The 12499-nt window shown below is 33.5% G+C and overlaps 1 protein-coding gene across 4 annotated transcripts in view; it reads right to left on the bottom strand.

Moving 5' to 3' along the window:
* LOC128998075 (probable nuclear hormone receptor HR3) overlaps positions 1 to 12499 on the bottom strand; it is a 123594-nt gene that overhangs the window by 70232 nt on the left and 40863 nt on the right. Inside the window, exon 1 of one of the 4 annotated variants that reach the window (XM_054424058.1) lies at positions 4759 to 4923. The exons of 2 other annotated variants lie outside the window; for them this stretch is intronic. The gene's annotated coding sequence lies outside the window, so the exon portion shown is untranslated. Of the gene's footprint in view, positions 1 to 4758; positions 4924 to 12499 lie in introns of those variants that run through there. One more of the 4 variants, XM_054424059.1, reaches the window with a different exon arrangement.

The raw sequence follows: 12499 nt of genomic DNA, 5'->3' as shown, positions 1-12499 counted from the left end.
GATTGCTACCCACCCTCTCTATGTCCACCGTTTATACACTGTTGGGAGCGATCCAGGCGATGGCCCCATGTACCAGCTAGTTTCTGATTGCCACCCACCCTCTCTATGTCCACCGTTTATACACTGTTCGGAGCGATCCAGGCGATGGCCCCATGTACCAGATAGTTTCTGATTGCTACCCACCCTCTCTATGTCCACCGTTTATACACTGTTGGGAGCGATCCAGGCGATGGCCCCATGTACCAGATAGTTTCTGATTGCTACCCACCCTCTCTATGTCCACCGTTTATACACTGTTCGGAGCGATCCAGGCGATGGTCCCACGTACCAGCTAGTTTCTGATTGCTACCCACCCTCTCTATGTCCACCGTTTATACACTGTTCGGAGCGATCCAGGCGATGGTCCCACGTACCAGCTAGTTTCTGATTGCTACCCACCTTCTCTATGTCCACCGTTTATACACTGTTCGGAGTGATCCAGGCGATGACCCCATGTACCAGCTAGTTTCTGATTGCTACCCACCCTCTCTATGTCCACCGTTTATACACTGTTCGGAGCGATCCAGGCGATGGTCCCACGTACCAGCTAGTTTCTGATTGCTACCCACCCTCTCTATGTCCACCGTTTATACACTGTTCGGAGCGATAATTCGACGCGATCGTGGCGATGGTCCGGTGTTATGTCAGCAACGAAGGACGCGGGAAAAGAAAGTGCGCGAATTGGAAAGTTGTGTGAATGTCTGGCTAGCAGCGCTAACGCAATCCTGCGCTTTCCAGCAGTTTGCGTAACCACTACAGTGCGTTCACTGGTAGATGGCCCCCCACAATTTGGCTTTGCTAACTTCACAAGTCTGCCATCATAAATACTTTAATACTTTGAAATGGCGACCATACGAAGATAGGTATTTTATGCCAACTATGAATGGAGATGAGTGTAGGATGAATGGCGCGATCTTGTAGTCTTGTTAGTGACTAAGGACGACATTTCATAGACACAGCTGTCCTAGGAGTACAAGGGTCCTACAGTTTATAGTGGAATCCGAACCATATTTTAGCCTTGTAATAAGCATCAACTATTCTCACTGAGTAGGCTAGTGAGATTTGCTGTGAAAAAGTACCAAAACGGCAATTTCATAAACATCATTTTACTTGTTACAAATATGTTTTCAAAGGAACCCTACAGTGTTTCACTGAATGACACACACATTTTTGCATTCTGTTAACTTCAATAGTCTGCCATCCTAAGAGTTTAGAGACCGATTCCACGCACAAATTGGTGTGTCAAGTTTAAAATAAAAGAACGAAAAAAATAATAAATACTTGTTAAACATTCAATCACCCTTGGGCACTCGCTTTGTTGAAATCACGACATAACACTAAACACCTACTGACATTAAAACCCCACACTGATATAAATATTTACAATATGCAAGTAAACAGTTAAAAGACAAACGATCGATTTCGTCTATAACCTCTGATATTAATGGAGCTAACTGAAACTGATTAACAGCAACTAACTATATTTTAAATAGTGTTTGCAGAAACTCATATAAGCCAAAGTACAACATAAGTTTATTAACACTTTTTTTATTCTGGCAGTACGAAACTTTACTTAATTTGCCTCCAAACGTTAGGTGAAATCTAGCTAGGGTGAAATACATATGCTCAGGGTATATATTCTTAACTTCTACAATATTTTATACATAGGCTAAATAAAAGATACCCCTCGTGATTGATTAAGATTGTGCACGTATTTAGAATGTTTTGAATGATTTTAGTGAAGGGGGGGGGGGGCAATATGAGGCCTAAGAACAAGTTTTTGGGATTGTCGGGATTATTAAATATAATTTTGGTATATCATTAAGGTACCTTACTGATAATAACGAGGCTAGCTAAATATATATCTATAGGTACCTCGCACATAGTATATTTTTTTATATCAAAGCGGCTTATTAATATTATGGATGTCGCTTTACCTATAACCTATTTTACTTGCACAATAGACCAAGCTGTTTTAAAGAAACCACCTGATTTATGTAGATGAGCTTAAACAACCAGCTATAAACCAAATGTTCAAAAATTCCTGAAACTCCCCAATCCTTTACTTGTGAAGAAACTGAAACAGTGATACTACAGTACTCTATAGCATCCTTGACTTAGCTACAAACTTAAGTGGTGATTTTAAGTGACTCGTTACGGTAGAGAAGTATTGAAAGAAGCCTAAAAATCTCAAATTTAAGGGTTCAACATATGTTTGCATTTTTGGTAATTATCGTTCAATAATGGTTCCGGAATATAATATAAACTTAGCTTAGCAAAGCACAATATATCGGTCACCACATTATGTCAGTAATGTGAACCCCTTCACATCGTACACATAGAGTACTATGTAAGATGGTACGTTCATACAATTGAGTAGTAATGTCTAAACGATTCATTGTGATTAAAAGTCAATCAATGGTCAAAAATCAATTATGTACCTAAAACATCGCATTTAACTTATACTTTATACAATACAATATCTCTCGAACTATCCGATTTATCGAGAGTCCGTTTGGTTCATCATGTATACAATTTCGACAACTGATTGATCATAATGTTGATGCACGTTGATAATGGTGTTGGTCCCTATAGTTTTGTAGAAATGCTTTAGCTCGAAATGATTAACGCTAAATAATATGGCATCAGGGGTTGTTTTGATGCGTTGATTCATATTATGTTCTTCGTTTTCTTACCCTTTAATTTAACGGAATTCAATGTTTGAATTGCACCGCTTTTATCCATATTCGACGACGATAGCGGTTAATCTCTTGGTGTTAAATAGCTATCAAATAGCATAAACCTGAAACCCTTATGTTTCACTCATAGCGATCAAACTTATCCTCATCGTTGTCACTGTATGAGTGACTAAATTTCTTATTATTTTAGAGGGCAGCGTACGCTTTATCCAAGAAGGTGAAATGCTTAAGGAAAATACAGTGATGACATAATCATACAGTGATCTGAGTCCAAATGTCAGAACACTCTATATATTGCTAGAATACCAATAAAAATCAGTATTAGAACATTTTACGAATGTAACAAAAAACAGATTGAATTGAAGGTGCGAATATCCCCACAGAAAAGTTGCCGTAGGTTTCGCCTCTGGCTCCCTGGAGGCAAAGCCCTTGGGGGGAGGGTTCAAAATCATAATTTTATTGGGCCATTCAAAATTAAAGTAATAGGCTAGGTCAAAATATTAACAAATAGTACCTATTTAACAAAATTAAAATTAGTGTTGGCTTATTAGCAGTAGATAGGTGATGTTGTAAATTATGCAGTCAAGTTTATGAAGTGAAATGATTGTAATAAGTAGGATAAGGATGATAATAGCAATTAATTAAGTCGGATTAGTCTTCCAACCTTCTTTTTGGTTGAGGAATAATAGGAAATTCACTCGGAGGACAATTTGTCACTAGTGATTTCATTACCGTGTAGGTATAATTGCAATCATGGTAGTCGAACTAAGCATTCTAGCGGTTAAGAAACTATTAGACGGGTTTCTATATTTGGGGGGCTTAACCCCTGTAAACACCACACGTTAACTGGTGAGCTGAGGAGATATGACACCACAAATGACTATGGCATTAGACTCTATAACCACCTGCACCATGACTTAAAGAAACTCCCTCTTAAGAATTTTAAAAAGAAAGTAGAGGAACTACTGAAGGACCCTCTGTACTTTATCAAGGAATACTTTAGAGAGGAAAAAGATGAATGGAGCTCATAACTACAGCCATGTTCACCACTGCAAATATCTAACGTAGGTATTAAAAATTAAAAAGAAATATTTTTGACGAAATCTATCCAGTTATTTTGATCAACAATGGACAACTTAAGTTATATAAAGCATGGATGTTTAGTGAACGTGTACTTCAACTATAGATTTAGAACGGGGGAACACTGGTTTACTTACATTTAATATGCCTACTTTTGTTTGTGATGATATTGTGATGTACGCGTTTGAAAAGTGGTTTCAACAATATAAAACTGCTTGAAATTTCCATTGAAAAAGTGAACCCGCATTAATACATATACGTTTGCTTAATCCGGACAGCTATTTGACAGAAGTTAACATTGTATGCATCCTAGTTAGGAGTACCGCTAATGCCTACACTGTTTTATTCGGTCTATACATTATTCGATCTTTTTATATATTATTGAAAGTGTTTATGTTGTAATTACATGGTAATTACAGAGATCCCGGAGAACTGTTACATCAATTTATACTAATTTTATTTAACTCAGGCCTATAGACGAGGATCGACGTGTAAACCGATTGAAGCAGCGGCAAATGATAGTACAAGCAACGAACACCCCGAACTCGAGTTGCGAATATGACCTGAAGAGAGGTCTGTCATTGTGTAAAAGAAGGAAGGGACTAAGGGACTGGTTGTAAACCATCCCAAGACCCTTGGTCGAGAATTTGAGGAAATTATTAGCTACCCTTATTGTTAGTGTCGAACTTGCACCAGAGAGCGGCAGTTTCGTGTTTTTGCTCTATTCTAACATAGCAGTCCTCACTGTACCAATGTTAACAGTTTACAATGTGGACGGCTTAAATTCGTGACTAACTTTCGTGTAAAACTTATAATTATTTTGTAAATACTAAAAAATGTATTGAGTGAGAGGTTGTGTATAGCTATATAAAGGCCTACTATAAAAAATATTTTTTGTAAAAATAAAAAACGTCACTGACGTTACACTCAATTAACTTACGTAAAATATAACTATATCCAAAATTATTTTTTTCGAAGGTTTCAATTTCCTAACCAAAATGGGTATCCAATATCCAAAGAGGGCTGGGGCGCACAACACCAAACTTGTCACAACACAACACTACACACGCGAGCGCGGGCGCGAGTTTACGATCAGCTGTACCTCTGCGCTCTCTCGCAGACACCACGCTACTAACACCTCTGACACCACTGGACTAGAAACTAGACGGTGGCGCGCCTCCCGCCAACCCCTCAACCACCACAACCCCCACAGACATCACAACCACCACTCGGGGGTTTATAGCTGCACGTTGAAAATCATTATTTACTATACAATAGTTGTAATTGTGATTTTTATGTGATGACAATTAACTTATTTTAATAGCGTAATATATACCCGTCCCGCCTCCCTCTACCACCACAACTATCGTCACAGAAAATATACTACTATTACCATCGCTCAGAAAGTTAGGGCTACACGTTTAAAGAAATTCATCTTTATTTTAATGCAATCTTTATTTATTATCATTAGAACGATTTTGGATGTGATGAAATTTAACTCATCATTTTCGTTATATTTATAGTATAATGTAATATACAACCCTAAGCATCTAAAACTACCTCAATCTTTATTTTAATGCAATCTTTATTTATTATCATTAGAACGATTTTTGATGTGATGGAATTTAACTCATCATTTTCGTTATATTTATAGTATAATGTAATATACAACCCTAAGCGTCTAACACTACCTTAATCGCCGCCAGTGGGGTTTAGGTTGGCATGTTAAAAATAGTTTTTTTTTTATTCAATCTATATTTATAAATGGTTATAACAGTTTTGGATTTATTGTTTTTGTATTATATTATACAGTATTTATATTGCTTTTAACAACTCTCTTAACCAACCTAACCACGCCTTAGGGACTAAGGTTGCACGTTAAAATAGTAACTTTTAAATTGTTGAAACCATTTTGGATTTAGTGATATTCAACTAGTTTTTATATTTTATTATATTTATATTATTTTACACATGCTGTAGCTCAAAAGGTTTTCGTTACACATCAATCAAGTAATTACAAATTTAATCTCTTGATTAGGTCAATTACGATATCTTTAAGAATAAATGCGGAAAAACATTTGTAAATTAATTTAAACTACAAAATGTTCACAGAATTTACAGTTTTACATTTACAACTTATCTGAAGAACAGCTGTTTTTGCATTTTTGGATTGCTTAAATAGTAAAAAACAAAATGTACAATATGTACTGAATCATTTTAACTGTTTGAACTGGTTATCGGATACTTCCTAAAAATGAGCAGCTGTCTTCAAATGAAACTGTAGTCTTTTAGACATTGGAAATCCCAAAAATTTATTTTCTAGCTACAGAAAAAATAAGCTTTTGTATAGAGTGTAATTTGTATTTACAATCAAAATGAAAAGTTAAAAAAGCAATACAGTAAAAAGATGTAAGTTTGTCTAAGGAAACCCTTATTTTCGATACTTTTATTGACTAATTAAAACGTATTTAGCAAGTTTTTATGAAAGATTGATTTATGAAGTTGGGGGTTTGATAATATGATTTAAAATTTAAGCGAACGAATAAAAAGCCCTGATTCATGTTTTTGATATTTCAGTATTTCTTGTTTTGCCTTTTGAATTTTTGAAATAATAGATTACTCCATGGGTATTCAACTATATTAATTTGGTTCTTTTCAGCTGTATATTTGTCACATGATAAAATGAACAGCTTTTGATTGTTATTTTGTTTCACTATTATTGTGGAATATTCGGATATCCCAATATCTTGAGAATCTGTTATATTAAAGCGCAAAACTAGATTGGCTGTAATTATTTCTTATCAACGGTATTCGACTATTCAGTTTGTTATTTACACTTAATCCCACTAAATGTTTCAGTAAGGCTATTTATTTATAGATGGTATAGAGGTAATGGTTTACTTTAAATATTTCCGAAGAAAAAAATTTTGATATACTAAATGATTATGTAAAAACCATACTGAACAAAAAACTAGTAAACTAAAATATGGATTATTGAATATCATGCCTTCTTGCTAATTTATAAAAGCCTGTTACAAACATCCTGGTGTACTATCTTGTAAATCGATAGAAAATAAAAATATTATTATTCAATGTTTAAGGTATTACTATTCCTTTATGACCATAGTCGCCATAAAGTAATTTCTATTGTTGTATTGTTTTTTTGTGTCTATCGTATTGTCAGTCTATTAATACATTTTCTATTGATCTCTTTTTACCAAACCAACTACAATGTGATGCTTCGAATACACATTTAAATGTTTTAAAACCTTAACAGCATTATTTTATTAAAAATCTGGTTTAACGAACCATTGTAGGCTAAATTATCCAAACTGCAGCTCCACTTCGGTGTTTTGTAGTCCTATGTTTCCGTAATTATTGTTAATTTTAGAATAACATATTTTTTAAATTGATTTCAAAAAGTAGTCGAGAAAGTATATTTATTTAACTGATTTTAATGTGAAGTATTAAATTCTTATCCATAAGCAATAGTGAATCAAATTTCAAATATTTCTCATTCGAATTAAACTTTCATTTGAATTTCAATCCTACCGTAAGCAGCGGAGACGATTTTTGATTCAACTTTTTTTATCACTTTAGTAAACGGGTTTCGGAACTACTTTTAACCTATAGTCTAAGTAAATATGTTTGCATTAAAGTATCAATAACAAAGTACAATTTATTCTTATGATTACTGTAAATAATAGTTGGATATAAACATAAATAGCAGCTGCAAACTAAATAATTTTGTCTGGTATCGAACTCCCAGGAATCAAAGCGCCAAGTGAAAGTAGTGAGGGAAATTTACTTACTTCGCCACCTAGGTTGGCACTCCTGACGATGTGGACATATTCATCGACTTGTACTGTTGCCTGTATCGCAATCGAATGCGAAAATATATTCATAAAAGTTTAAATGAATATATAAATAAATAATAAATATAGATTTATGTTCCCTTCGGTTTTAAATAGGATAAAATATTGGTAAAATTACCGCAAAATATTTGTAGTTGCGATTTTTAGTTGATACCTCTTTGCCATCAAATGCGAAAATATACTTGCAAAATGACAATAATATTTTTAAATTGATTTATGTTTAGTTAATATTTCGCCGGGTTTAAATACTTTGTAAAAATACACTCATTCTAAGTGAATTCGTTTGAGAAAAAACCATAATCTCGCAATAGTATTTTATTATAAAATAAAACTCTTGGCTTTTTTGTGAAACGTAAAATCCTTCAAATAATTAAATCTTTTGTCAATCAAACATGATGCTAAAGAGATTGAATAAAGGGGTAGACAAATTTCTTTAGAAGTAATTCCTGTAACATTTGTCCCCAATTTAGGCTATTTATGATAGGCCTACAGTAGTTTTAGTTTGTATTATAAAATATATTCAGAACCTTGTACATTGTAAATTCAGTTCGATGCTTTAGGTTGAACTCCTGTGTTTTAGTTTACTAAAAAAAACATTTATGTAATAAATAAAATCCACGTTACCAATAAAAATATTTATAAAATCCCTTCTGTGGCATTAAAATGAATGACTGACTAATTTGTTTTTACAAACTAATTATCAATTACTATTTTGACAAATGTATCTTAGATAATTGTAGTAAAATTCCATTTAGCCGAAAATAGCTTTATATGATATTATGCTGGTTAAATCAAAGATATGAATTGAAAATGTAGCTGAAGTTTCGCGTAAAAGAGATTATCATTGACTTTAGATGTCATGGATGCATCCCATCTATCAGCTATAGCCAACATTTATATATATATATATATAAAAAAACAAAAAAAAAACAGTTAAAACATAGTTCCTGCAGGGAAGGCTAGTAAAAATCACATTTTCTTTCTCGGTATTTGGAACTGTGAAAATAAAACTAATTTCATCTTAATTAAGGCTGCTAAATTATTTTGTTGGTTTATATTAATACTGGTATACATTACAGTTCCGATAGTACACAATGAGTTACCGCAAAATATTGTAATTACAGTCTTGTTTGATTTAAAAGTCGGCTTGTGCCACACGAATTATTAATTGACACCTGGGGCCAATTTCATAATAAAGTACAAACTAATATTATTAGTAAATCAGCTGATCGCCCAATGCAAATCTAATGGAAATTACAAGTTACAAGTTGTAACTTGTAACTTGTAGTTTATTATGAAATGGGCCCCAGAGCACAATGTCGATGTCTCAAATCAACTATATTAATTTTTATTCTACAACTGGTAAATAATTTAATATAAGAATGCATTTCTAATTCCATTTACATTTAAAAAATTATACTTTCATCAAACCATGACTATCCTATTCTTAATCTAACCTCAATCAATGACTCAACTACCAGCACCGTTTTAGGTAGCATCACCTGTTTTTATTCTTTTCACCTCTCCTTCATTCCATTGCAAAAAGTATCGAGTACCAACCTGAAACAAAAAATACTCTTAGTAAACGTGGTAAGACCATAATAATCACAAATCATAATTATATTATTAAAACGTTTTTATTAGCTCGCTTTCTTGTCCGGTAAAAATTTTGATATCGATTTTTAAACTAACTTCCTGATGAACTAGATACTTGAAACATAGCTCACAAATGGATGACAGCAATACTGTAACATTTTATTTTCATATTTCCCTTGGGCCATACCCAATGGGGTTCCAAATTTTCCATGATTACATTTTGAAAGAATGTAAGTACTGTATATCAATTAATTTAAATCAGCTGTAAATAATTAAATTTGACAGTTCGAAGAGCAGAGGTTAAGAGGTACATTTTCTGCTCCAGATTTATTGTAAAAATATAAAACAAGCATTTCAAAGAAAAACTCAAACATCTGATTACAGATAATAAGGTTTTGGTTATGTATTAACAGGCCATATAAAATAGATTTAACAAATTTACACATTAAAGACTAAAATGTAGAAAATAATTAATACCCCCGCCGCAGCAAACCTGCAGACTAAGCGAATTTCAACTTGTCTGATTTCATATTTACTACAATACTTCCATAAAGGCGGTGACACACTATCGATCTTTTCCCCGATCAAGACCCCGAACCGAGCAGGGAGAAGGGAGAAGGGAGATAAATATCAGCAAAATTTTACTCCGAACATTTCCCCGAACATGACCAAGACCAGACGAATTCTACCGAGCGCGGCAAAAGGAAGTTTGGAGAGAGATAGAGAGTGTGTGCGAGTGAGAGCGCAGAGGCAGTAATACTAAAACAGTAATAAAACATGAAATAACATGTTACAGAATAATAATTTTGATTGCCTTTAATAATATTTATGTTTATATTAATTTTGAAAGAATTAAAGTATAACATCAATTACTAAATTCAAGTTAAACATCATTGGTTTTACCCTTCAGACCAGACTTTTTACCCTTCAACTGGTTCAAAATTACCCCGAAACTACCTGACTGGTCCCAATCTAAAAAATGCACACCAGACCAAAGCCAAAAAGTTTCTATAACATAAAAATTATTGTTAAAAGTCGCATTTTGAAAACTTGTCGCAAAAATAAAATATTCTAGAAAGGATGCTTAGTTATATCTATTGATTTCTATTGGTTTTATTCATTGAAATAACGTTAAAGAATGATCATTTTAATTGCCTTTAATAATATTAATGTTTATATTATGTTTGAAAGAATTTAAGTCAACATCAATTACTTAATTCAACCTTAATATTATTGATATAATTGATTTAACGGTTTCTACACTTTCAACTTTGACCAAACAAACCACAAACATTACATCTTAAATGGTTATAATATCTAACGGCAACATATTACCCAACATTTATTTATTTTACCAATTAAAAAGTTTAATTGCCATATTAAATCAGAACTATCCATGCTAGCGCAGGCGGCCGCTCGGTGCGGCGCTCGCGACGATGTACGGGGCAAAAATGTACCGTGACACACTATCGTACATCGGACCGTACATCGGACCGATTTTTTCTTTGATCTTTCGCCAAAAAACCGCCTCCAGAGCGCTCGTCTCCCTGCTCGGCCTGATGTCTTGTTCGGCGTCTTGATCGGTGTACGGACCCGTGACACACTATCGAACATCCTCCCTTCGACCTCCCTTCTCCCTTCTCCCTGCTCGGTTCGGGGTCTTGTTCGGGGAAAAGATCGATAGTGTGTCACCGTCTTAAATAAGACATATTTATTCCCAATTTAAATAACATTAGATATAACGAGTGCTTAGGTTTGCTGCTACGGGGAAGGTAAACAGTGTTTTTTGACCAAACAACAATAGTATAGGATGAAATAAACAAGTTTGCCAAATTTGATCAACATATATCCATAAACAAGTAAACTACAAGAGTTTTCATTTTCTCCATAAGAATAACATGGGAATTTTAAATTACACTTTTTTTAAATTTTCTCCGTGACCATTAGGCATACAACAGCGCTTCAATATACTAAATTATTTCTTTTTTAAGCTCTACAAAATGGTTGAGAAAGAAATTGCAAATTTTTTTGTTTTTAGGGTAAAAAATGGGAAAAACCCATTTTTACCCCATAAAACCCCCCATAAACCACTGTTCCCATGGTCCGATCATGCTGGATCGCGAACTCGTTCGAATAAACGTAGGTTTACACGTTTGTACCAAATTTCATCAAAATCGGATCATTTTTGCTCAAGTTATCGCGCTAACGGACACATATATAAATATATATATATATATATATATAAATAAATATATATATATATATATATATATGGATTTGAACGGATGGTGTTTTTGGTCTCTGGGGACCTCAAAACGAAAAAGTAAATCGGTCCCGGGTCCAACCCGGTCTTACCACAACCAACAAGGGGGGGGGGGGTGGTAGGTCTTACCACGAGACCTACGGTAATAGCTTATTCCCTATATGGGAAATTCGCTAAAAATAAACATATTTTTAAAACATGCCACATTTTTAAACTCACTAAAATTAGAAAATAATTTATAAATAGATAGAGGGAATAAATACTTTTAAGATTTAAAACGAAAAACGTAGGGTGCATGCAATAGATTATAATAGTTCAATAAGTGAAGTTAATTGTAATTAGCATGCGCCCCACGTTTTTCGTGCTAAATCTTACAAGTATATATTCTCTTAATCTATTTATAAATTATTTTCTACTTTTTAGTGCGTTTAAAAATGTGGCATTTTAAAAATTATTTTTTTTATAAATTTGTATGACAAGTTGTTATAATTAACTATTTTTAACATAATACAATATACAATATTTATGTATTGCGTATAATTTGACAGAGTTAATATTTCGTTATAACCGGAAATACGAATACAGTATAATCAATTATGTCTTCTAAAACTATAGACCTATTCATGCCTAAAGGTCTGCCTAAAGATTTACATTAGGGTGAATGTAAATCATGTATAACAAACATTTACATCATGTATAACAAGTTATTATGTACATCAAATTTGAGTACTTTATTATAAAATTCGCCTTCCAATGCAGCGTCACAGTAGAGACTATGAGAAATAAGTAAATATTGTCTATATTCGCAGTTTTTATTTATCCATTTATGCGCTGGACTGTTTGAATTCGCCAGTTTTAGTAGTGGTAGCTCAAATCACAGAAAACATGGTTATAGTAGTATGTTTTATGTGTTCAAACGCCAAACCTACGTCTTGAAAGCTTGACCT

This window comes from Macrosteles quadrilineatus, unplaced genomic scaffold (genome assembly GCF_028750875.1).
Source record: "Macrosteles quadrilineatus isolate MER2022 unplaced genomic scaffold, UCM_ALF_1.0 Scaffold_7__1_contigs__length_78375512, whole genome shotgun sequence".
Lineage (NCBI taxonomy): Eukaryota > Metazoa > Arthropoda > Insecta > Hemiptera > Cicadellidae > Macrosteles > Macrosteles quadrilineatus.
The sequence above is the reverse complement of the archived record's forward strand: the minus strand, read 5'-3'. Positions and strand labels throughout refer to the sequence as shown.